Below are 9,947 nucleotides of genomic sequence, written 5' to 3'. Positions count from 1 at the left end.
TTTGGTCCAGAATTTGTTAAATTCACTTAACAATTCTTATAAGTGTAACCCCTCATTTTAGGCCCTAGAGTTTCACTCCAATGAGCCAACCATAGGGAAAAACCAATTGGGACATGAAACTAAAGCAACCTTATCCATTGTTGGAGTTTGAAGAAAGCATCATACAAAAATGTCATCCTTTAAGGGGACACCCACAGTGCCACGAAGCCATGTATGAAACTTTACTTCGAACTAATGAGAGAGATCGAGAGATGTGTTGTCAACGTCCCACTCCCACTTACTACAAACACTTTCTCCATTCATCTTGATATTGATCTATACAAATGCCACCCGTAAGAGGACATCCATGGTGCCTCAAGGCCGAGTATAAATCTCACGGTGTGAACTTTAAGGAGAAATGTGAAGAGGATAAAATGAACTATCATATACCCCATTTTCCTCCCACTAAGTGTCCTATCTAGCGTTAATTAACTTAGGAAAATCTGGCTACTGATTTTAACTAAGTGATTGTTTAATTTGCCCAAAAATAACACTTGCCTTTGGATAGTTAAACAATTTCGATTAAGGTCCATTAAACTCGTTAATAAACTTTAATCAAACTTGCATGCATGTAATAAGTCTATCTAATTCACCTTTCCAGGTAAGTTTTCAGATAGAGATATTCCATTTTTGTCAACTTAAATAGCCTAGCCTAGACAGAAGTCACCTTAGACAAAAAGTCCCTTATAGATATATTTGTTACATAGTTAATCTTTTATTAGGAATCAATTTAATCCTATTAAACCAATTAAAAAATTAAACTTAGATCTCTAATCTCATTGGAAACGTGATCTTAGGTCTATGTGAATCATGCTTTAAAACAATTTTAAAAAATGATTTTTAACCTAAGGTTTGCATGCAACTCTAAATTATTGGTTTTAATTCTAATTTCATTTAGTTATAATGATTATAAAGAATGAAATAATTAAAACCATATGCTGCATGCTTTGACATTTTTTAGTAAATTATAACAATTATAAAGTATCTAAGGTAATGTCATGCTTCATGCAACCTCATTTCACTACTAATATATGTAACATTTATATAATAAAGTAATGAAACATACAATAGCATACATCCATACATACATTAAACCATATATTCTCACAATTATAATATAAATGATGTATGAATATGCTATTAATGCATGCATGCATATATTCTAACATTTATATTATATGATGCATGAACATGCTATATCAAATAAATCATGCATTTACATATATTATAACACTTATGATATAAAGATGATGCATGGATATGTTTAATGTGTGCATATATTATAACTCTTATATTATATCTGTCTCTTATACACATCTAGATGTGTATAAGAGACAGCATTTATACTATGTAATGTATGAGCATGCTATATAATTTAAATCATACATAAACATATATTATAACACTTATAATATAAATGATGCATGAAATTAAATGCATAACCTATGGTAGGATTTAATACTATATGACATACAATATGACATATATATATAAAAATAAAACATACATCACATGTATATTAAAACAACAGTTGATGGATCGAGATTGGACATCTAAAAGAAATTTTAAAAAACTAACTATTACAAAAATAATAGCCACCCAATTCGAAACAGGTGAACCGAGCCTTGAACTACTCAAATCGGACAAGGAACCGATCCAAATAAACCCAAATGCTCAAACCGGAGAACCCACGAGCTGAACCAGACCGACAGACCACAAACCATGAGAACTAGAGCTCGACCGCGTGAAACTTCCATCTCGGAGCGTCGCAATGCTATGATCCAGCATTGCGACACCACAGAAATTTTCTTCCGTTCGCTGCATCATAGTGTCGCAGCGCTAGGGCAAAACATTGCGATGCTACAGTATAGATGCCTCTGTACTGTTTTTAACTCCTTCGAAAATCCATCGTTTTCCATCTCGTTTTCTCCAGTAATCGAACAAAAACACTACGAACAACTCAACAATAGAATATAGACTCAATTGCACAATGAAATACCCAAAATATGGGCCTCTACAGATCGAAATTCATAAAAGAAAACCATAAATTCTAATGTCCAATCTCAAAAATATCCATCAATGCAATACCACATTCAACAACAATTCATCACATAAAAAAATCACAGAATGCAAAAACTAAAACCCATCAAAATTGTAAAAACAACATTAAAACCTGGCTCTGATACCATTTGAAGGAACCTTTATGAGGGGATCCTTGAGCGGAAGCAGATCCTCCCAAACCCCAATTTTTTACAGAATTACAATTTTACAGAGGAAGAAAGAATTATGCATTTACATATGATAAAATATAGCATGTTGAAAAAAGAAGAGAATAAGAGTTTATAAGGCTTACCCTAGAAGACTCCAAACTACACGTTTCCTTTTCCCTTTGAAGACGTTCTTTAAACCAAAAAGGGCAAGACCACAAGATGATCTCGATATTTTCAAGTGAGAATCTAGGAGTTTGTGGTGCGCAGGTTAATTTAGTGAGGGAAGGGAGATAGAATAATGAGAGAGGAGGAGAAGGGATGATGCAAAAAAAAAACACACACTATGTTACTGTGAATAATCTAGGTAGAAGATGAATCCCCTCACTCTGACAATCACCCACCAACATGATGTGGAGAGAACTAAGGGGAGGGAAGTTATTTCCCTCCCTTTAATTTAAAATAAAATAAAATAATTTAATTTTAATAAATTAAAATATTATATATATAATAACTAATTTATTATACATATATACATAACTTATATGTTATATCATATATAATATATAACCTATAGTTTTAAATATTGTATCATATACAATATAACCTATAGTTTCCTCTCTCTAAAAAATGGCATTTAATATAAATCACATTTATATTAAATTTAATAATATGAATCCAATTTACATAATTAATATTTGAGTCATATTCAAATATTTATTTTCTATCAAATAAAATTTGTATTATAATGTATCAAATACATTATCACAATTACATCACATATAATTAATTTAACTTAATTATATCATATATAATTATTTCCCTCAATTAATTTAAACAATTCAAATTAATCCAAAAACTGATTCTCATTAATTCCTATTGAGCTACTGAGGGAACCTTATGGACCTGTAGCTTGAAGCTCCAACGTTACGTGAATAATTAATTAAACTATTCGCTATCCATTAATTGTCAGGAACTCCACTAAAGATCGGCAGCTGCACTCTTCATATTACAGATATATTTCTGTCTATTTGATATAACCAATCAATAGTACAATGACCCTTCACAAAATGGTTGTAAGTACAGCTGAGCCAAAATTACCATTTTGCCCCTGTAGTTACATCTAAGTTCTTCAGTATCACTGATCCCTCTAATGAACAATAGATTATAATCCAACTATGACTAAACCCCTCTTGAGCCTGGAGAAGGTGTGGCATCACATTGCTCAAGCCCTAGAATCAGCTCTTAAGGGAGCAATTTATCTACTTGCCCCGACATTGAGGAAGAAGTGAATTTCTTCTTGTGTAGCTATGTTCCCAGCTCCCCAATCAGACGAATTCCCAAAATGGTAGGCTTGTTGAGTCAGTGATCTGGTCACTCTCACCCATACAGACCAAAGGACTGCCCTCATAGGTAGAAGTTCACAACTCATTCAAGATTCAGGTCATGTTACCTATGGTCATCGTGGTAAAATGTAAGTCTCTATTATGAACGACATTATATAATGAGACTAAACATTTCGTGGTCCAGTCTTATATAAACTTCTTTGTATAGAATATCCCCGCTCACATGTCTCTACATGAATTATCAGGATGAGATCATTTGTAGCACTTTACAACAATTGTAACATCTACAAAGCGGACCATACTCGTAGTGTCACTAGGATAAGGTATCCAGCCTTATCCATCTACCACAGACCATCTAGGTTATCACTAAACATGATCCACCCATATATCTCTACATACATATTTAAACTACAATATAAACTTGGATCTTAGTTTATTGGTTTGTGGTTAATGCAACTAATTTTGAAATAAAATATTTCATATTTTATTACATAAATAAAATGTTTGTATATTACAATTACAAACTATAGGATCCTACGAGATTTAAGGAACCAACCCCAATAGGGTCGACATGGTCAATTAGAGTCTCTAGATCCAACACCTCATCCATTTTAGTTTTGGTCCTACTACTCGTCCTCCGACGCTCGACCCTATGACTTCTCCTTTTTGGCACTTTATGGCTCTCCTTTTTGTCCAGAAAGCTTCTTAAATCTGTGTTTGAGAGACTATTCGTCCGAATGCCCCTTTTTGGAGTTTGGCTTTGTTCTCGGTCGCTCGTCCTTTCTTTACCTCTGGTCATCCTACATACTTCCGATTTTATACCTCGGAACCACTAGTTACCGTCCTGGCTACCTTACTTTTTTTTACCTTCTCGAATTTTCAAGATTTGAAGATTCTTATCTCCCTCACCTCTTTTCTTCACCGTCTCGTTCTTACCTTGAGCCACGTGGCCTTTTGGTTTTGAGCAGTGGGGATGTGAATCTTCCGTCTCTTCTACTGTTGGAGCATTTCCCTTTGCTGGGTCACAAACTAGTTCTTCTTTCTTGTCTTGATCTTGTTGCCTCATGGCTTCTAGTAATACACCCACACTTTGGTCTAGGTTGTCTATCCTTTCTTCGAGAGCCCCCATCTTCTCGTCAGCTCGGCTATTCTCTAGCCAGGGTAAGGGGTCGTCCATTCTCTTGTTCTTCTTGGGTGTCGATCTTGATCTAACTCATCTCCATCTAAGGAATAGTGGTGTTGAGTTTCTCGACCGTTTGCCTTAGGATTGCCAAAATAGGAATAACACTTAATATTATTAGAAATACCTAGACGATGCCAACTGTTGATGCCATTTTGGCCAAGGATAGACATACGTGGCCTTCACGTGACAACAACTGTGAATTTGTAATTCAGGGAAGAGATGACCTGTAAAACAAAGAAAAAAGGCTCTGATGCCTAAGTCGATAATAGAATTAGATGAGTAGAAGAAATCAGAACTTCTAAGTTACCTCTTCTTTATGTGCTCTTCACTCTTATTTATAGTATTCTTTGATTCGGCTTTTCACTATCCCTATTCCTATATAGAATAGAGATTGCCCCTGCTAAATCCCCCAAGGAAACGAGGTTGTTTCCTTAGGGTCGCATAGTTGTGTGGGCTCGGCCACACCACTTTATTTTTCCTTTTTTTCCTTCTATGTTTAACTTTGATTTTTCACACCCCAAATGTACTTCTTACCCTTCTATCCAATTTTACCTATAACAAGAATATAGAATAATGAGATGAGAAAATTAGAAACAAATTTGCAGCCATACTCATAATCATTGAACCCACCATCTTTGAACTTTCAATATTAAATACCTCAAAAAAAAATATATGGAGAAAATTTTGGCTAGTGAAGTAATTCCAATCTATGAAACTTGTGTTAATAACGTGTTGTAAAAGATGGAAAAAAGGAATAAGTTAAGAAGAAGAGAAAGTACAAAATGAATGTACTTTGCATTCAATTGTATCTCCAAAATGTCTCAATGACCACTATATATAAAATTTACAAGATGTGGAAAGATAAAGATAGATAGAAGATAATAGAAATTACATTTCAAGACAATATGCAATATATGGATATCTATATAATTCAAATATTTATAACAATTACACAAATCAATCCAAATTTCCAAAGTAATCTTAATTTACCAAGATTCTTTATTAAAAAAAAAAAAAAAAAACGTTTCATAATCTAAAATCATTGAAATACACCTTAAATTATTAATTTTTCAAAGGTACTTATATAACGATTGGTTTTGTTTAAAAGCCATTATTTCCACGAGTTATTTGAAACAAAGACTCTAATATTTGAAAGTTTTCTTTTCTCAAATATTTGGGTGTTTTTCTAGCTAGCCCATATTATTTAAATAGTTTTAATATAACCTCTTATGTTTAAATACTTCTAATTATACTATTTCCGTTGGTAAATATTAAAATTGGATAATTATAAATTTACCAGCCATGATACTTAGTGAAATTTCGATAAAAAAATAATCTAACTAAAATACTAAGAGAGACTATACAAAAAGATTTGATAGAACTACGTCATTGTATAGGCAAAGTAACTAAATAAAATAATCCAAAATTTGGTTCCAAGCCCCGAGAGGACAAACACACCAACTAGAACACCAAAAGGATGATCAAACCACCCAAAAAGAAGTATAATATCCAATAACGACACATACACAAGAAAAAGTCTAAAGAAGAAGATTTAAGTAGATATGTTTTCAAAGAAGAAGAAATAATATAACCAAAAAGAGTATAGATATATATACATTGCTTCAATGAAATTTAGAGAAAGAGAATGAAGAGATCTCTATTAAAAGTAGAATCACTACTACAGAAATTGGATTACATGACGTTTTTCTAATATCAAGTAAAGGGTATACTCAATGCTTATAAAAACGGCGAGTATTTGATTGTCAAGTATAACGTGATACCTTGATTTCGAAAAAACATTAAGACAAATATTTCTTGATACAATTTCCATGTCAAAAAAAAAAATAACACACTTGACATTCATGATATGTCAAGTGGATTAATTCTTGACATTTATGAGAGTAGCATATGAAGTAGGGAGAGATGGACAAGGTGTATCCAATTTTTCGAACTATTGCTAAGGGCACAACCATGTATGCTTATCAATGCATTTGTAAATTTCTCATTTCAAAAGTCAAGATCATTCTTTTGCATAATGAATTTGGTTTTTAAATCACTACTACAAAATCTACATTACTTTACACGTGTAGTTTTGAATTATTTGACGTTTCTTTGAAAAAAAAAGTCAAGTAATGCCTTTTTAGGAAAGAGAATGTCAAGTAAAAGAGTTAAAAAAGCGGAGATTGACGGAATGTTTTGGATATTTTCATGTGATCCATTACTTGACACGTTTTTCGTGTCAAGTAATATAAGGTCTTACTCGACACGTTTTTCGTGTCATATAAGAAGCTTTTACTTGACATATTTTTCGTGTCAAGTGAACTATAAAATAATATTTTTTTAATCATTATTTTTTTCTCCTCCTTCCCCCATTTTCATTTCTCTCTCAAATTTGGTTTTCCTCTTACCAAAATTATTATTTTAAAGTTAAATGCCCTAGTATAATATGTTATTATATTATATTATATATATATATATTTTTTTTTCCTTTTCTTTTTGTTTTCCTCTCCCTCTCTTGTTCATCCTTATGCCGTCGAAGACCTCCCCCCCCCCCCCCCCCCAAATCTTCATCTTCTTCGTCCGCCGCCTGCCCTTCACGCCGCTCACTGCCTTCGCTGCTGTCGACAATCGTCAAATCTGCGCCGTCAGTTTCGTCGACGGTAGCTTCCATCACGCAAAGGGACGCCCCAGTTCCATCGCCGTCAGTTTCTTCGCCGCATCCCTCCAGCGCTTGCATCCAACGGTCGTCTAACACCTTCTTCACTGATCAAATCAGCGTCGCAGGTAAGTCCGTCGAGCTGCCTTCATTAGTTCCACCACCAAGTCCGTTCACATCAGTCATCGTTATTCGTCTCAGACCCGCCATATCTGACATCCAGCCATCGTTATACTTGTTTCGCCAGTCGCCCGCATCCAAAACTTCCAAATGACGTGGGGGATCTACGTGGGTAAAGAGAATTCATGATTTTTTTTTTTTTTTTTTTTTTGGTTTTTTTGGTTAATTTTGATTACCCACTTGATTTTTGTTTGGATTTTAATTTACCCATTATGGTTGGATGCTATATTTGGAGGTTTGAAGGTTTTGAGATACTGTCCAGCGAGTCGAAGGTTGTTTTGGTGTGTCATAAGTTATTTTTCAGCAGATTCGAAGTTGTTTCGAAGGATTTTAGTGAGTAGAAGGTTTTGAAACCCTTTTTGGTTGATTGTTATTGCTAGAAATTGGTTATGTGAGCTTTAATTGTGACTTATGCATAGGTTGGAGTCCATTGGTGAAGTAATATAGCGAATTTGGATTTTAGCATAATTTTTGGGTAAGTCGTGTTGGTAAGTTTAGAATGATTGATCTGTTGGACTTGGGCTTAAAAGTTAAAAGTGATTTTTGATTTGTGTTCTATGATTTTTGAAGTGTTGGAAAGAGTTGAGTAGCTGTCCAATAGGTTTGAGATCGATCTTTCTAAGGTTTTGGTAAGTTTGGAGGTTAGTATTAATAGTTCTTTGTTATCCATTGAAGTATTAGTCAAATAATTGAGTTATTTTCAATTTTTGATGTTCAATTCAAAGATTTCAAGGGATTGAAAGCAAAGTTAACGATGTTTTGACGTTTTGATAGGTATTGAAGCCTTGAAACTCTTTTGGAATTGTTACATAGTTGCTGAAATTTGCGTTTTGTAACCATTATTATTGAACTTTTCGTAGGTTGGATTACTTTGTTGTAGTTTTGAAGTGACATCGAATGATGATTATTTAATGCATCTGTATGATATGTGTATTAATTATTGGCTTTGTTTTGTAGTGTCCTTTACAAGTGGGAACTGTCAAATGTGGGTATTACGTTATGAGATATATGCGAGAAATCGTGACTAAAGAGAAGAATATTATAACAGATGTGGTATGTCTTTAAACTACTTATATATATTGTAACATTATAGATAGTGCAAATAGTAAATAAATATGTATATCTCACTTTCTATGTTTTATAGATTGATACGAGGAGCTCGTGCTCGCAACTTGAATTCGATGAAGTACGCATGGAATGGACTGAATATTTAGGTCGTTATATCTGGTGAACTTCCTATAAATTTTTTATGTGGCTACATGGGAATGCCAAAAACTTTTTTTGTGTAAATGTTTTGTTCAGCCATTATAGGTTATATACTTCAAAGAAATGTGTGGTGGAGGATAGAATTTTAGTCTTGTGATTTTTGGAATACATAGCACATATAGATTGGTCTTACAATTTTGGAATTATCATATATTGGGGTGGGTTGATAGAGTATATACTGTTGTACGATCCGTCTTGTAAATTTTGGAATCGTTCATATAGACATGAGTAATAGAAGAATGGAATTGTTTATTTCAGTATTCTCAATTGTTACATTGGATATATTGGGCTGATATGTAGATCTAAAATATATGTGCAACTGTTTAGTTGATGAAATTGTCTTATTAGAACAAATGTAATACAAGAAATGAGAAATGGAAATTAAATTTGAATGTTTAATTTGAAGAAAAAAAAAGCATAGATGACATTGGAAATGTGTCAAGAATTAGATTACTTGACCATTATTTCGTATCAAGATAAAAATATATTTGACAAATAAAAAATGTCGAGAGTAATCATAATAATAAGTGTCAAGAATTAATACACTTGACATGTCATTAGTGTCAAGTGTATCATATTTCTTGATACGAAAATTGTGTCAAGAATGATTTCTCTTAGTATCAAGTTATGACATTATACTTGACAGTCAAGTAGACGATACTTTTTATTAGCGTCAAACATTGAAAAAACGTCAAGTAATCCAATTTTTGTACTAGAGAATCTACAAGCTTTGTCCTTTACTTTTCTAGTTTTCTTTTCTTTAATATCATGAGCTTAAACTCTTTTTTTTCTTCTTAATATGTGGATACTCTAACTTGGATGGAAGCCTCACCTATGTTCTTTAGCACTTTTTCTCAACACTTGAAATAAGTTGTCTTTACTGAGTTTGTTTCATTGTTAGCCTAAACTAGTCATTTGGCAGTTAGAGCAACATCGAGATGATGTGGCCTCTTGTTTATTGGTTTTCTTGGGTGCATTTTGGGTGTTGAACTGTTTATAACATATCAACGATATATTCTAGGGTTCAATCACTGCAACACCACTTTTTGACTTTTTGACTTGAAATCTTT

The 9,947-nt window shown here is 33.1% G+C and overlaps 1 long non-coding RNA gene across 4 annotated transcripts; it reads left to right on the top strand.

Moving 5' to 3' along the window:
- The first annotated feature begins 7,708 nt into the window (after window positions 1-7,708).
- LOC120085347 lies at window positions 7,709-9,134 on the top strand. Of its 4 annotated transcripts, XR_005483888.1 has the most exons (4): window positions 7,709-7,944; window positions 8,031-8,086; window positions 8,182-8,664; window positions 8,756-9,134. It is a non-coding gene; the product is annotated as an uncharacterized LOC120085347 (long non-coding RNA). The 4 variants fall into 4 exon arrangements; XR_005483887.1 differs by having other exon boundaries at window positions 8,031-8,664; XR_005483889.1 differs by having other exon boundaries at window positions 7,709-8,252; window positions 8,386-8,664.
- The last annotated feature ends 813 nt before the right edge of the window (window positions 9,135-9,947 follow it).

Source organism: Benincasa hispida, chromosome 9 (assembly GCF_009727055.1).
Source record: "Benincasa hispida cultivar B227 chromosome 9, ASM972705v1, whole genome shotgun sequence".
Lineage (NCBI taxonomy): Eukaryota > Viridiplantae > Streptophyta > Magnoliopsida > Cucurbitales > Cucurbitaceae > Benincasa > Benincasa hispida.
The sequence above is the reverse complement of the archived record's forward strand: the minus strand, read 5'-3'. Positions and strand labels throughout refer to the sequence as shown.